A 17,669-nucleotide genomic window follows, 5' to 3' on the forward strand; every position below is an offset into this window, starting at 1 on the left:
AGAAAGTGTCCAAGGAAGTTTGGACAGATGTTGTTCAGGGAGATGAGTGACACAGCCAACTTGTTTGCTGGTGTGTCATAGCATTGGATCAAGTATTGTAAGTCGAAACTGAAGTCATAAAGTTGAAACAGGGTGTCAATTTATAAACATTGAAGTGTGAAACATTGTAACTCAAAGTGTTGTAAATTGAGGACTACCTGTACCTAGCATTGAATAAGGATCTGAGTTTGTGCTGGGATTATGGGGCAAAATCTACCAGGTGCATCCCAAATCACAGATCTCTATGATAGGGGGACTCTCCCGAAGAAGCCTGGAAATATATGGCACTGAATAAGGAGCTGAGTTGGTTCGTTGTTGTCTTTTCTCAGACACGGTCTTCGGAGGCAGAAATTTTGACCAGTATGAGGGATTTTGGAGAAGCACCTGTCATGTCTTTACACAATGACTGTGTGACCATATCTATTTGGAATTATGTTCCTCTACTATGTGCAGGTACAGTTTTAAGGTAAAATGTACTTACATTTAAGTAAATTTAAATGTATTTTAAAGTAAATTTATTGTTAAGTAAATTTACTTAAATAATTTAAATGTATTTAAATTTAATAGTTTGGATCTTTTGGGTTAGAGCATATGGAGCACTACACTGTTCTAGAGAGCAGAGGTGTCAAAGGTATGATTCACAGGCCAGATGTAGCAGCTTTTGCCTGATAATCCCAGCCCAAATTCAGCTCCTTATTCAATGCTATGTACATGGGGTGGGGCGTGTCAGTTGGCAAGATGGCCCTTGAAAACTGAGCTTTGGGTCAGGCAGTGGTTCTACCCAGTTTCTTCAGGAGAGCCCCCTAGTGGTGGAGATATGTGATTTGGGGTGACCGGAGGCTGATTTTGCCTGACAATCCCATCCCAACCCTGGCTCCCTATTCAACACTATGTACATAGCACACAGGCCTGGGTGGCTGTCAGTTAACAGACTGGCACTCGAAAACTGAGCTTTGGGTCAGGCAGCACCCTACCTAGGCTTATTCAAAGGAGTCTCTTGGTCATAGAGATATGTGATTTGTGGTGACCTTAAGTGGATTTTTCCCTACAAACCCATCCTAAACTCAGCTTCTTATTCAGGACAATGTACTTGATATGTGATATAATATTAATTTCTTAGTAGAAAATATACCTTTTTTGATGAAATCTCTAACTCTGGCATGTTGAATTCATTACTAACAACCTTTACTTGTGTACAGAGTAACTTTGAAAAAAACCTGGAAACGGGGAATAAGGAAGAACCAGGAAGCCAAAGCAAGAAACTGGGAATAGGGAAAGTACTTCAGCCTCACCTTCAGCACTGGAGAGCCAAAAGCCTTATTGACTTTGCAGTGGAAATTTGACTCTGAGTGTAAAGGTGACAGCCAGGAAAGGCATGTCAGAGATTCTTATCAAAGCATGGAAACAGACATTGCCTGATGCCTCATTTGTGCTGCAATAAAAAATCAGTGGCACGATGACAGTAATAACACTGCCACTTTATTGCAGTGGACATCTATTGGCTCTGTGCCAGGAGACTACAGGAAGGCAGAGCTGTTTGCACTCTCCAGCCACTCCAAGCAGGTGGCCCTCATGTTTCCAGACTACCAGCCTGGCCTCCCCCACTTACAGAGAGGCACCCCACAGATCTCAGGGCACCTTTCCGGAAGTGAGTAAGTGACCTTCTCAGTTAGACCTGTCCTCTGTGATTGCAGGAGTGAGTCTGGATGAGAGGAAAAAGTTGATTGCGGGGAATGAGTCTGGCTGAGTGGGAAAATAAAACTTTCCCTGGTCACCCAAAACCACCTCCGCAATCACATCACCCCTTCTCCTGCACCATCAAGGGCAAGGCAATGGGTGATGGGTGTTGCTTTCAATGAAGACATATTGCAACACAGCTGATTTGCTTCATTCAGAATTGTCTGCTTCTAGCCTAAATGCAGCACTTTCTTTTCCCTCCCCACACTGCTGTACTTCCCCTGCTGTTCAGTGTGCTCTATATGCTAGCAGCCATCCTTCGCCACAGTAGAGACTAAGAAAGCAGCAGCATTTGTATGCAGTCTGTTCAGCTGAGAGGTGTTCCAGATGTGTGACACAAGACATGACAAAAAAGCCTCTGGGCTGACAATTATCTTAAGCCTGTTGCTGAAACAGGCATTTTAAATTCAGCGAACAGGATGAAATATTTCTGCATCTACTTCCTTTCGTTCTGCTCAAAGGTACAATTTGAGCCATGTAACTGTGTTGTTTGATTTTGTTACTGTGTTACTTCGCCATGTTCCCGCAGCACATTTCATATATGAGACACAGGACAATGTATCAATTCCCTCTGTTATTTTTTAATAAAGCAATCATAGTTTAAGCCATGAACTTGCACAATTAAATTATGTATAGACGTAAGGTTAAGCACCCATCTAAATTTTTAACTGGATAATATCTGGAAGAAAATGTCTTCTTTGTGTTCAAGCCAAATTCAGTTCCAGTGTCAGCAGGTGCAGCTTTGTAGTCTTTACTGACCCTGTTCCTACTATATCTGAATGTGATTGTATTAATTTTAAAAACACGAACGGCAGAGGGAAGGTACTTGTTGTTTAAAAGAAATATGTGGTAATAAATGGGTTAGGGGAGAATAAGACAATACTTTATTTTACTTCATTGGGAATTTAGGTTTCTTGTCTCATAAATAAAGTTTATGTTTCATAGAGAAAGTTTTTCCTCCTGACAGTTGCAAAGCATGTGCTCACACATGTGCATGCCTGCACGTGCACACACACAAAATTGAAGTCATTAGATTTGTTTTGCAGTCTTCTGTTTTGTTACCTAGGAGAATGCTGATTTAAAAAGTACAAACTAAGCAAGATACGGGATAAAATCAGTGTGAAACTCCCATTGACCCTAAGAAGAGCAGGTGTTACATGTGCACAGCATGATGTGGCGCATCACATTTTTGGCACATACAAAAGAAAGGAAATTCAGAGTCAAGGCTGACATTGAGCCAAGGTCATCTTTAGTGTAATTCCATTGGAACCAAGCAAGTTGCACTAGGGATGAATTTGTCTCTCGATCCCGCAGCCATCCTGTTTATACTTTTATTTCAACACATGCTATGTATGTCAAAATTGCCTGCAGTACACAGAGATGTTTGCCATAGCTGTAACAAGACAGATGAAGGGAAGGGCCATCAGTGTTAAAAGAATGTTATTTAAATCGCATTTCATAACTTTAACAATCTTTTTTCCTTTGCTTTTGTCTTGACACTGAGCTCTGCTTCCTTAGAGAGAGGATTTTTTTCCTAGTGTGGTCTTACGGAACGAGTGCTTGGGATGCATTGCTGGCATTGTCTTTTGTTATCAACAGGGTCTATTTTGTTAATAGGAAAATAAAGATCACGCAAAAATGAAAGGAAGAACAACACATGCATGTATAAGTTTATGGTCAAGCCTCCTTTTAAAGCAAACATTTCTTATACCTGGAGTTCTTGATCCTATACTTGCCTTGTGATTCCTGTTTCCCTCTGCTCCTGTTTTCAAAAGTTCTATTTTTGAATATTTTCCAGTCTCAACCTACATGAAAGGATTTGCTTTTCTCCCATGAATGGCAGAAGGAATTTGATATAAGCTTTAATGGATGCAAGCTTGAGTCCAGAGTTAGCAAAGACCAGTCAGACTTTTTAAAAAAATATTCTTCTTTAATTTTTTTCCCTAAGTGACTTCTATCACCAGTCATCACAAAAAGACAAATCATAGCGAGTAAAACATACTGACCTTGTTCCTAATTTCATGTTACTAAAGGGTTGATCCAATATTAATGGAAAGTCAGTGGGAGTTTTGCCACCCTGTAGCAGGAGCAACATTTCCTATCTATGCAGTACTGACTTTACCCCAAGGACAAAATATGTCTAGCTCAATTTTACATCTCCCTCTACTTAAGCAAGCTAGATTCTGGCTCTTGCTTGGGATACTACAAAATCTATGGTCAACCCGGGAAGTCTTTGACTGTTGAGAGCACTCAGGAGGCAGTGAACATGATTTTTTTCCTGCACTGCACCTGATATAAGCCAATACACTTGTGAAAAGTTAATATCAGGTGCTACCCACTGCAATTCTAACCCCATAGCATTTTGAATTCATACAGCACACATGTAACAGACAGAAAGGGAGGCAACTACAGCACAGCCTTGGCTCAGGAGGGATGGCTTTTCATCTTTAAAGAAGTGACAATCACTTCCTCTGAGGTTGAGCTTTTTGACAGAGATGATGAAGACTGGAATCCCACAAGAATCCTTTGAAGGAGAAAATAAAATAATTATAGGAGCAGGTAGGTAAGAGGTAGGAAGGAAGCTTGGGCAGCAGATAAGTGAAATGTCTGGACATGCTAATGAGGTTGGTTGAAATCAACTAAGGAAGAAACAAGACAATCTCCTGAACTGCTTTTTTTCTTGTATGTGTATACCCACTCACAGGAAACTTTTACACATTTAAAAACAGGAAGTTGGCCACATTAGCAGTGAGCTGGTTCTGAAGCACAGCCTTCCTATCTAGACATTCATGGTTCTGCAAAAGAATAGGGCAACTCAGTTTACACTAAACATCAAAAACTCTGAGGAGCCAAGAAGGGAGGAAAAACCTAAAACTCAAGCATGCTTGAAAGTTGTAGAGGAAAAAGGAACCAAAAAAAGGTATAAAGAAAGGTCTAAATCTGAAAATGACTGGAGTTTTTGTTGTTGTTGTTCAGATGTTACAAATCTGGAGATAGCCTGAGATAGTAGTAGCCGTGGGACATGCTGTTGTCAGGCTCATCACAAGAAAAGAACAATTGTTGCTGACCTTTTATAGAGCAGCAGGGCCCTAAAGGCAGTTGGTCTCAGAAGTGAAATATTAATTAGGCTGAGGCTTGGAAAACATGGTCACACACAAGCTACACTGTGGCCCTACTCTTTTATGAGTTGTAGAAGTCAGCAGGGAAATGAAATTATATTTGGTGAGTGAACTCAGGATCAAGAGAGGATGATCCAAGGGGAACAGGTCTGGATCAGACTACTGGAGCATCACCACCTGACACACTGACTTTAGTCATAAGCTGTTTACAGCTGATTGATTCTTCTCTCCTAAAGGTATGCTTGCTTCTTTAAGACTCAATTCTCATCTCCAATGTATTGCATTATTTGAACCCCAGACTGTTTCTTGGAAAAGTGTGTCTGAGCACTCCTTATAGTATTTGGTTTTAAGGGAGGGCCATGGGAACCATAAGATTTTGCCAAGGGAGGAGGAATATTAAAGATTCCAATATATGAATGAAACAGGACCTAAAGGGTGGCATATGAATTACATAAATAGATAAATAAACAGATGCACTGTCCAAAACACGAATTACATCACAGAAAGTGAGCCATGCTATGGTCTTCTTCCCCACAAGGATTTCCTGGGTTCCAGCCCACTGACTACCACCAGGAGCCTGAGGAGGGAGGGATGTGTCCCATGCAACTCCGCTCTGCCACAGTGGCTCATTATGCTGGGCAGGCAGGTGGGATAGCTGGTTGGCATGCTGCCTTGCACCGCATCCCATGAAGGCCTTGCTACTGATGGCCACATTGCCAGGACTGCAGTGCCAACAGTAGGCTGGGCAGGAGGAAATGGATGTAGGGAGTGGGTGGAGGAGCCTGTGCACTATGCTGCATGGCGTAGTCTGGCTTGGCCCTGGCTGTAGCAGTGTGGAGCAGCGTGGGATGCAGCCTTCCCTCTTCAGGCTCCCGGTGGCAGCTGGCAGGCTGGACAGGATCGATTAGCATCTCGCCACTCCCCCACCCCCACCCCCACCCCAGCCCTCAATGGCTCACCAAATTTTTTTAAGTGGCTCTGCAACCCAAATAATTGCCTACCCTTGCTATACCATGTCTCTGGAGCTCCCAGAAACAGCCACTTTTAAGCATGCTGAGCCAACCTGCCCTACTTATACATGCCACTGCCAGAAATGAGACAGGGAAGCTGCTCCAAGGGTGCTTGAGAGTAGCAGCAGGAGATGTCCCCATATAGTTTTCTTGTCTTGACTTCTGTGTTTGGCATGTGCGGGCAGGAGCAGGTGGGCAGAGTGTGCACAGAATCATCCCTCCCTGGGATCACTGGGCATTGTGCAGATGTACCTTCAGAACAGCTTTCTAAAAAGTAACAAGCCCAAGCAAAATGCTGACAGAATAGATGCAGTAGCAAACTAGGTGATAATCCAAACTGAGTTCAAAGAGCAGATGAACAAGTTTTGTCCAAGGTTTATGGAATCCCTTGTGGGGACCCCACATAGATATTGATACTGAGGCCTTCACAAGGTCTTGGAAATGGCATTTGACTTAATCGGTTTGTGGCCATTTAAAAAGGCCATTTATAACGTTGCTCTTGACACACAAATGTACTGCTATGTCAGATGCTTCCCACTACCCTCTCCCCTTCCTTTTTGCTGCCTATGTTTTGTCTAATCTTACATGGTAAGCTCTGCTGGGTTTAGACAGTCTTTTGTCAATTTGTAAGCCACATTTTTAGACTGTATAAATAACAATAATAATAACATCTGGGCTGATATGAAGTATGGGACAGAGAAGCAAGTATAGCCTTTTAACGATTTGGCATAAAATTTATTGTGATTTGGTTGAATCCGTTGTCTGCTTCTGTTCTCTGGTAAATGGAGTTTAAATAGGGCAGCTAACGCATGAATAAAACAAGTTATTACATTTTAGCTTTACCTAGGGTAGGGTGGACATATGAAACTGTAACAACAGATTGGCAGATAATTATATGTGAATGGTAAGTGCCGCCTGCCTTCCTAATAGTTAGAATTATTTTTCTGTCTCCACCCTCTGTGGGCGGGAGGGGGCCACCGGGCTTGTGGTCACTTGCAGGAGAAGTGTGTCACACCTCACATCTGTGAACCAGAGAAGGCAATTATTATTGTGTGGTGAGTGTCATGGTAACAGACAGCATTTCTGCAGTACCTTCCATGTCAGATTTTCAAAATTCTTTGTGCAGGTAAGGAAATTATCCCATAAAACACCTTGTGAAATAAAGTAATCATCACCTCTACTTTATAAATGCAGAAAATGAGGTGCAGAGATTTTGAGGTGTGGGAGAAGTCCATGGGGGGAAGACCAGTGACCCTGCCAGACTGACCTCTGCTCAGAGAATCATCCATCCTCCCAAGTATCATTGTACTATCAACGCGTGGCAGAAAAGTGGGGAGGATGAGGTCAAGGTAATCCCAACATGGCAGTGGAACATAAGGGCACACACACTCACACAGTAGTTTTAACTATGCAATATCCAACAAGCTAATTAGTTCGCTCTGTTTTACATTTATGCTAGTATTGTTAGCTAGAAATGGGTCTGAAGCAAAATCCCAGAGCTGAGAGGAGATTTGGTGGCCGTCTATAAACTTACCAGGGGGGACCTGAGGGGAATGGGAGTCCCTGTTCCCCCAAGCACTACCAGGAGTAACTAGGAATAACGGCCACAAGTTGATTGAGAGTAGATTCAGGCTAGATATCAGGAGGCGCTACTTCACTGTCAGGGTGGCTAGGATCTGGAACCAACTCCCAAGGGAAGTGGTGCTCGCTCCTACCCTGGGGGGCTTCAAAAGGAGGCTGGATAATCATCTAGCCAGGGTCATTTGACCCCAGCATCCTTTCCTGCCATGGCAGGGTTTCAGACTTGATGATCTGCTCAGGTCCCTTCTGACCCTACCAACTATGAAACTATATGCCATAATTTGCAAGATGTTTACATTTTAAAGCAGATTCTGGATTCAGGGTTTTCAAACAATCCATGGATGAAATTCTAGTTCCATTTAAATCAACTGGATTTTTTAGTTCACCTAGTGTCTTTATAGAGACTCAAACAAAAATGTGGGATGATCTAAACTCTTAGGCGGTGAGTTTTGTGACCTGATTTTAACTCATTTATTAACAAGACAGACTAAACTACAGGGAAAGCTAAAAGTTTTATGAAGGGAAAATAAAAGTTGTTAATTTCACTATGAAGCTATTATGCACACAATGGTTTTTTCATAGAGCGCTCTACCAACTGTCCCATGTGCAGTAGTCAGTGAGAATTTTGTAGGTGGAATGACTGATCGCAAGGAGGGATCAGGCCCTTAGAGGTATATTTTCATTGTTATGTCAGGAGATTTACGTGTATAACTACGTAACTCAGGATGAAACTATTGCCTCTAAGGCAAAACACATGAGCTCATGTAATGAATTTATCATCGTAACAGCAATTTGAATTTCTACAGAGCCTTTGATCCTAGGATCTCAAAGTATTTAACGCACTTGAATTAATTGATCATCAAAATACTCCTGTGAGGTAGGCATGCATTATGGAGAGGCAGACATGTATAATGGAGAGATGCTAACAGCTAACTTTCCATTATATGGCTCTTTTTACTGGCCTCTTAGCTTTGCCAAAACTAATCCAATACAGAAAAAAAAATCACATGCACCATCTTGTCCTAGGATGAGATCTTTCTAGAAAGGTTGTAGTCAACTGGTTAAGCTGGTTAAGCCAAGGAAGCTAAATGGGGAGCTTGTGACTGTAGCCCTGAAGTAATTCATGCATAGAGTCTTGTAGTTCAGAAGAAATGGAGAGAGAAATTACCATTTGATTTGAACTCTTCTAGTTAAAATAGACCTGTTGGAGAGGAGTCAAAGAAGCCCTGCAGGTGACACTGCTATTATAAATGGAAGCACTGGTGTGCCAGGACTGCTTTTAGCTTTGTACATACAGAGAAACGGCTGAAGATCACTTACTGACACTTTCACAGAGTCACTTTACAAAACAACTACTTAGGAAGCAGTACAGAAGGGGCTTGCATTGGCCTCATGCGCTGAGAGGAACACCACCTTTAACACACAGGCAGCCAAAGAGGGATGAAGGCCTCAGCTTTGACTACCTACCTAAACAAGGGAAGGAAACAGAACTGGAACATCTCCAACACACATCTTTAAACTCCTGCATGGGAGACACCAGACGGTGAGTCCACGTGTATAGGAGGAAACAGGACTGCTTCCTCCCTGAAGCAGGTGTGGGTAGAGCATGGGTGGAATTTTGCATATTGGCCAGTAGTTTATTAGGGGAGGTCTCTGCCAGTGCTAAATTACTACCACACCCAGGATCAAGGAGGAACTTGGGGAGGAGGTGGGAAACTGTGACTCAGACAGATGTGTCTCAGAGGTATAGCGCCTACAGGGTCTACTCTTGGCTTGGTGAAACTTATGCAATACTTTGCTCAGAGTGATGCCTACAATCAAAATGTAGCTCTGAAGATGACATAGAAGTCAAATTAAAATAAACAATGGCCACTTCTATTTTGAGTCCATCTAGCATTTTTTATGTCCTTTAAGTTCTCTTAAATGGCCTCCCATCATGGAGAGAAAGAATTATCTTCATTCTACAACTGGAGAGCTCAGGGACAAATGGACAGAAGCCTGTGGCAGGGCTCAGCACTGTGTTTGATAATAAACTCAACCTTCTCTTAAGCAGGATCCAAACAAAGGCCTGTCCAACAGGTGTCCCAGCGAAGAATGCTGTCCTACAATGCTCTCATCTGAAGGTTGTAGGAATCAGTTAGTTATTTTTTGTTTGACAGTTTGCAGATGAAAAAAATGACATAAGGCTAAATATTACAGCAGATAAATAACACTGGCTTTATGGCAATCCAGGCTTTGATCATGGTCACACTCTAGGCCTTGCCAAGTGACTTTTTTCTTACATAAGGTTACCTTAGTATTTGCAGGTGACCGTTGTCCTTGTTTTCAATGGATTTATTATACCCATGTAACAGAGCACAGTTTGACCCACCATGACTCATCAGTATTAGAATAATGCTGATGGGAAGGAGGGCTGGCCTCAGAGGCATTTTAGAATCTAGCTAGAGAAAGGTTGGTAGAAATGGGCTCTAAGTGGCTCTAACATGCTTTCCAAAAATCACTGAACTTTTCATGTGAATTTTTCACTCTTTTTATATAAAAAGGCATGAATTGTACTGACAGACAGTGAAGTACAAAGGACACTCTTTTACATATGCATCAAATCTTCATTATGATGCTCCAGAGACCCAATTACATATGGACAGGATCCCACATGCAGCAATAGGCAGCAATCTTTTATTGTAAATTATTCTGTGAGCCATGTTTTGAACACAGTCTCAAACTTAGGCAGACTTAGGCTGACACACTGCAGGAGAAATGCCTTGAGTTTCGATCTATACAAACTAACTTATTGAAGCAAGTAGTAGGAAGACTTATTCAGTATAAGCAGCATTGTTTGTTGTGTTAAACCATATCAGTAAAATAATGTAGTTCAGAGGTGGGCAAAATACAGCCTGTGGGCTATACCCAACCTGCTAATTAATCCTATTTGGCCCGCTGGCCACTTCTGGGAGCCTGAGGAAGGAGGCTCTGCTCTGCTCTGCCACAGCCGAGGCTGTGCCAGGCTGCACATTGTGCAGACTCCTCCACCTCCTCCTCCGCATCCATCCTCCCTTGCCCAGCTTCCTATTAGCACTTGATATATTGTGAATTCAGCAACAACATGCTGCACACTCCTGTGTTGAACTACAGTTATTTATTATAACTCTCTGGAAATCATATCCAGGGTGGATCTTAACAATTGCCCTCAGTTTATGTATGCAGAACTTATACTTACTCTGCCTCTGACTTGGCCCAATCCAGTTCTGGTGAGTGAGAAGAGCCAATAAAGCCTCTGGCTCCTCATGGCAGAGAACAGGGAGTGCCCTGTGTTGCAAAACTGCCACAAGGAAACTGAACCCTGCAGTGCTGAACATGAGGACTTTGGCCTTAAAAGGACAGTTCAAGGAAAACACAATAAGACACAACACCCCTTCCCCCTAGACAGACGAGTCAGCTAACCATTTGGAGGGACTCTGTTTCCACTGTGGTCTTCCCATAGATCCAGACTCAGTTCAGCAGATGATAGTGCTGTCAGCTTATCTGGAGGCTATCTAGCAAATGCATCCTTCTGAGGGTGATGGAAAAGGGTCTGCATTGGTAGAAACAGGTAGGCACTTCCCCAATGAATCCATGGCTGTTGGCAGTGGATTGATGCTTGGAGATTGCTCAGGTGTAGGGTTATCAGTAGGAGAATGCCCATGCAGCTGGTCCACATGACGTCTCCAGACTTGTCTGTCATCAGTCTGGACTGTATATGATATGGGTCCTGTGGCACTTACAATTTTAGATTGAACCCACCGTGGGCCTGTCCTGTAGGTCCGAGCAAACAGTCTCCTGTGGAATGAAAAGACATAAGGTACCAGATGCCAATGTGAAGTCCAGCTCCTTTTCTTTCCTGAACTGCATCTTTCACAAGGTCTGGGTTAACATGGTCAGGGCATGTCCTGAGACGATGACCCATAAGAAGCTCTGATGGGCTTTGCTGTAGGGCAAGGAATTACATGTTGAGCAAACAGAAATCTGGCCAGTTTGGTAGGCCAGTCTCCTGCAACAATCCTTTTCCGTGCATCTTTTGTAGTCTGCACCATTCGCTCAGCTTCCCATTGGCCTGTGGCCTGCAAGGTGCAATGGTAACAGTTCGAATGAGATGCAGCTGGCCAAATCTTGGAACTCTGCTGAGGTGACTGCACTGCCATTATCAGAAACGATAGTGTCAAGCACCCGATGGGCTGCAAACAGCTGATGGAGAGCTATTATAGTGGCAGTTGAACTAAGAGACAAGATTGTAATCATTTCAAGCTATTTTGAGTATGAGTTAACAATTAAGAAGTTCTTACCTTGAAAAGGGCCAGCAAAATCAATGTGGATGTGTGGCCAGGGTTCCTGTCTCATTTCCCAAGGGAATCCTGGTGCCTTTAGTGGATTATGATGGGTTGCTTGACAAATGCTGCACTCCCTCACAACCCTTTTATGTCATTGTCCATACCTGGCCACCATATATAACTTCTAGCTAGTGCTTTCATCCTCACAATGCCTGGGTGTGCTGCATGCAGTGTTGTCAGTATGATTTGGTGTCCTCCTTCTGGAATTATGACACAATTTCCCCACAAGAGGCAACCCTCATGCTGATGTGATGAAAATGGCCTGAATTCCTCAGCCAGTCTGTCTGCAGGCCAGCCCCTCCACACCCAGTTGAGGATACAGGCAAGGATAGGGTCTTTTGTAATCATCCTTGCTATCTGATCAGCCTGAAGAGGGGCTCCTGGCATGGATTCCAGCATGAGGACTTCTGCTGGCAGAGGAGTAGCACAGTCAGGTATTTGTAGTGGTAGGCTGCTCAATGCATCAGCATTTGCCATCATTTTCCCAGGTTTGTACACAAGTGTATAGTCATGTACATTTAGTATGATGCTCCAGTGTTGCATACGGGGGGACAAAAAAGGAGGAGTTGGTTTGTCCATAGTAAAAATTCCAAGAAGGTGTTTGTGGTCCATTCAGATTTTGAATTTGCAACCATAAACATAATTGTGAAGTTTTTAAACTCCTCCAATAATCGCCAATGCTTCTTTATCAATCTGTGCACAGTTCCTCTGTGTTAAAGTCATTGTTCTTAAGTAAAAAGCAATGGGTGCATCTGTGCCATCAGGCAATGTGCGACTGAGGACAGCACCAATACCAAATGGCGAGGCATCACAAGTGATGGACAGTGATGGTGACAGCTGAAAGGTATGCCTGTGTGACAGAGGTGCTTGCTGAAGGCTCTATGAGATTAGACCAAGTGTTTTTCTGTATTTGTTTAAATATTAAGCTATGTGTTGTTGCTAAATGCCTAATTAAAGTTTAAGATGTAGTGAGGCCTTGTATAAAGTAAGGCCTAGTAAATTTAGTAAAGCCTAGAAGTAGTAAGGCCCTGTGGCGCAGTTAAAATTACTTTATTAAAGGAATGCAAGGCTTGTACTGCTATTGGTCAGTCTAAGGACAGTTAAAGTAAAAGGAATCTGAGTGGTCGTATGTTATCAGTGTCTTTCAGAAGCTATAAATTAGCTGGAATATTTGGAAACCATTCAGAAGAAAGATGCAGCTCTGTGAAAAGGATTAGTTAGCTGTTGCCTGGATCAGTGGGCCCGTGGACCTTGAGGAGCCCAAAAACTGCATTCCAGGGTCCTTCCCAGTACCCCTCAGACACCCTTGCTCAGGGACGCCTGACTTCACTAAACTTTGTGGAAAGAGGAACTTGCTGTGTATCAGGCATCAGAGAAACTGCCGATAAGTTGCCGATGCAAATTGCTTTCGCCTGTCATTGTTTGTCTTGTTACTACGCGTAGTTGTATTTTTGTTAAGTCAAAAAATCTTTCTTACTTTTCCAGCCCCGACCACACTCTCAATCCCGAAGCCTCCGCAGGCAGCTGGCACAAGTGACTTCTGTTCATCCTAGTAAAAAAGGACAGAGTCTGAGGTCAGCAACTTCTTGATGGCCTGGAGGGCTTCATTGTGCTGGCAAATCCACTTCCACTGAGCTCCTTTATCCAGTAAGTGATGAAGGGGCTCTGCTATGGTGGCTTTGTTTTTCAAGAAGATGTGATAAAAAAGTTGAGAAGTCCTAAGAATGCTTGAGAATCCTCTCTGCATTTTGGTATAGGAGCATTATGTATTGCCTTTACCTTGTCTTCAACTAGGTGAATGCCAGAAGCATCAATTTGATATCCCAGAAAGTTGATACTGGAAATTCCCAGTTGTCATTTCTCTCTTTTTACTCTGATACCTGCTTTATCAAATCTCTGTAAAACTTCTCTGAATCTCTCAGTGAGTTTCTCTCTAGACGGCCCCATGATCAACACATCATCAAAGTATGGAACAACCCTAGGAATTCCTGCTAGCATTTTCTCCACAAACTGCTGGAAAATTCCTGGTGCCACAGAAATTCCAAACAAGAGGCACTTGACATGGAGCGCTCCCCGGTGTGTAATTATTGTTTGGGCCTCAGCAGCCTTGTCATCCACTATCAGTTGCTGAAAGACTTGAGTGAGGTCAAGTTTGGCAAAAACCTTCTCTCCTGCAAGAACAGACAGTAACTGGTTAATGGCAGGCACTGGGTATGGATCCTGCTTAAGTGCTTTATTAACAGTGTGCTTGTGATCCCCACAGATGTGAACACTGCCGTTAGGTTTTAAAACAGGAACAATTGGTGTGGCCCAGCTTATATGTACAATTGGCTCAAGGACCCCTTGGATGATAAGCTGATCTAATACTGCATCAATTTTCAGCTCAATTTTCAGTGGAAAAGGTACATTCTGAGCCTTCATAAAGATAGGGGCTATCACAGGATCCATTTGGAACGTCACAGGTGGATCAGAGTAAGTTCCTAATTCCTCGAAGAATACCTGGGGAAACTCCTTTGTAAACCTTTCCAGCCTTTCTGTGCAGAGACTGTGTGTGCCTTGAATACTGATTGCCAATGGTGAGAACTAATTTCTCCCCAGAAAACTTTTGTGTGAACCCTTCATGACAATGAGGGGTAGACAGTGTCTAACAGATCCATACTGGACATCTACACTGCAGCTACCCAGTTTCCACAATCTGTCCATTGTAGTCATGCAGGAGACACTCAGGTTTCACTAACTTGGGGAGAGGGTGCCAAAACAACTCAAAGAATGTGTTTTCATCTATGAGGGATACTCCTGAACCCAAGTCCACTTCCATTTTGCACTTCTTTCCATTTATTACTATAATTGCAATCATCTCAGAACCTTGAGTTTCAACAACATTTTGAATCAAATATAGTTTTTGTACATCACATTATGGGGAGGACTCTAATCTGTGAGTGGTTTGGGAGTGAATACATTTGCCACAGTCTTTTTGTCTCCTGGAACTGGCCTTCAAGCAGCAAACCCTCTCTATGTGATCCTTCTTCTTGCAGGCATGACCCTCTGCATTCCTAAACCTGCACTCCCTTCATCTATGTTGACCGTGACAACTCAGACATGTTGGTGGATTAATTGACTTACGTGGTGCTGTTGGTGAGGGTATAGTCCACTGAATTTTCTGGTGATCTGATTCTTGATCTTTTTGGAGTAAGTGGACATTGCTGGAAAATGCCTGGCAAATTTCTCTCACGTTACGGGATGCTGCTTCAGCTGCCAAGGCTTTTTCTTGTGCAGTAGCCAAGATCAAATTTGGTTCACAGAGCAGGCAACATTAGACTGCTTCATCTTGAACCCCACAGGTAAGAAGGGTGCGAAGCAGGCCATCTAGGAGATCACTGAACTCACAAAATTTTGCAAGGCGATGGAGCTCAGCCAGGTAATCTGCTATGCCTTCGTTGGCCTTTTGGTCACTTTAAAAAAGGTGAAATCTCTGTAGGGTAACAGATGGCCTTGGGCAAAAATGTGCCTTTAGCAGAGAAATTAGTTCAGCATAAGACTTAGTGCTTGGTAAGGTAGGTGCTGTGATGGAACAAACAATGGCAAATGTTTTAGCACCACAGACTGTCAGGAGGATTACATGGTTCTGTTGTGGGTTTTCAGCTTTGTTGGCTTCCAACTAATAGGATGCCCTTTCCACATAAGAGTCCCGAGAAGCTAACTGGCTCACATCAAATTCTTCTATATGCCCCAAAGTAGCCATTCTAACTAACATCCGCCATAATAGAGAGAAAAGAAGATGAAGAAAAAAACTTCCCTCTGATCACAAAACACATCCTGGTCTCAAAACGTCGTCCCACAATCTAGAGGTGACTTTTCAGCAAAGGATCCCATCCTTGTCACCAGATGATATGTTGTGAGTTCAGCAACAACACTCTGGACACGGCTGTGTTGACCTAATAGTTATTTATTATTATAACTAGCCAATTGCCCATCAAGAATGATGGGGGGCAGTGGGGAGGTGGCTGGGATGCAATGCCACTACCTGGTTCATCAAGATTAGACCCTGGCTATCACAGGCTACACATCAAATCAAGTTGATCAACCCTTTAAAAAAATGTATCAATCTCCCTTTTACTACCAGTTAGGTTCCTTGCTCTCATTTATCCCATGAAAAACTTATTCCAGAACTTCACCATTCAGGTGATAAGAAACCATCTTCTGACTGCCAGCCTAAACTAACTCATGCCCAGTTATAACTATTTGTTCCTTTGCCGACATTGTCTTTTGGCTTAAATACCAATTCTCCCTCCATAGAGCTTCTTCTGATGTATTTATAGAAAGAAACCATATCCCTTCTCCAGAGTTCTCTCCTTTAGGGATCAAATCACTCTCTACTTTACTAGGCTAAATGAGCCACGCTCTTTTACTCTCCACTCATGAGATAGGCTCCACATTCCCTCAGTTAGTTTAGGAGCCCTTTTTTGCATCTGTTCCAATTTAAATTCCTCTTTCTTGAACATGGGTGACTAGAACAGCACTCATTACTCCATATGAGGTCTCACCAGCGTCTCATACAATGACACGGAATATTTCCTTATATGTACTAGAAATGTCTTGGCTGGTTAAATCTGGAATTGCATTTGCTTTAACAGTTGCATCACACTGAAAGCTAATAGTCATCCTATGTTTGACTAATATACACAGCCTCTCTCTTGCTCTGTCATTTCTAAGTGATGATCTGCCAGCTTTTGCGGAATTGTTATTATTAGTGCCTAAGCACATAACTTTGGACTGCTGAACTTTACCCCATTTCTATTAGTTTGCCATATCAATGCATTCTTCTACGTAATATTCTGCTCATTCTATCTGATGATACCTAGCTACTTTATCAGCACATTCCTACATTTTGTGCCCAAGCTATAACTGAAAATATTAAAACAAATCAGCCCCAAGATCAAAGAAGTTTTCTAATAACCTAATGCTTCCCCTTACAGCACTACCCAGTACTGTCTCTTTTACCTTGTTCATAACCCACTTTACATTTATTGCAAGAGTCCTCTGCTTTTTCAGAGAAGCAGCTTCTGCATTCATGTGAATCACAGGAGTTGGATTAGAAATGCGGACAGAGAATAAGGTGCTGCCTGCCTTGCAGTTGGTGGAAAGTTTGCTACTGATTACAATGCCAGCAGTACTGGAGTTTGAATTAATTACATTCCAGTGATACAGAGAGCAAGCTGCCCTCTCAAGAAAGAGAATAAAAGATAAATATTTGACCACTAATGAGATCACCTTTAGAAACAGAGCTTTGTGCTGCAGTCTAAAAATAGTCAGAGCAACATGTTGGCCAATCATTTGTTTATATCTGCCACGAAAGAAATACTGAAACAGGAAGACACTTCATCGGAAGCTTTTCTACATGGGTTGAGTTATTATATAAGCCGGCACAAACAACATTAAGAGAAACATTTATGGTTAGTACAAAAGAGGGGAATGCCATAGTTAGGAGAGGCAGTAGATAGATACTGAAAGTCACAATATTTGATTTGTATTTTTAATCACAATATTTGATTTAGACAGAACTATAATCATATCTCCCTCATGTCTCTCTCCTGAAGAACTGGAAACTGGAAGCTGTAACAGTAAATCTGGAGAAAGGCCACTGAAACAAAACTGATGATTTCACTAAGAAGTCAGAATCTCAGTGAAGGGAGATTTAAATTAATTTAAGATTAATACAGAGCAGTATATTTCTTAATGCTTTGATAAATAAGATACATTGCTATTAACTTAGCAGTTCCTGCAACTATCAAAATGATAAATCACAGAAGATGGAAAAG

At 42.4% G+C, this 17,669-nt stretch overlaps 1 pseudogene; it reads right to left on the reverse strand.

Annotated features, from left to right (window-relative positions):
- Positions 1 to 13,391: 13,391 nt before the first annotated feature.
- LOC109300097 lies at positions 13,392 to 14,728 on the reverse strand (annotated as a pseudogene).
- Between the last annotated feature and the right edge of the window lie 2,941 nt (positions 14,729 to 17,669).

This window comes from Gavialis gangeticus, unplaced genomic scaffold (genome assembly GCF_001723915.1).
Source record: "Gavialis gangeticus isolate Ggan-Ray unplaced genomic scaffold, GavGan_comp1, whole genome shotgun sequence".
NCBI lineage: Eukaryota > Metazoa > Chordata > Crocodylia > Gavialidae > Gavialis > Gavialis gangeticus.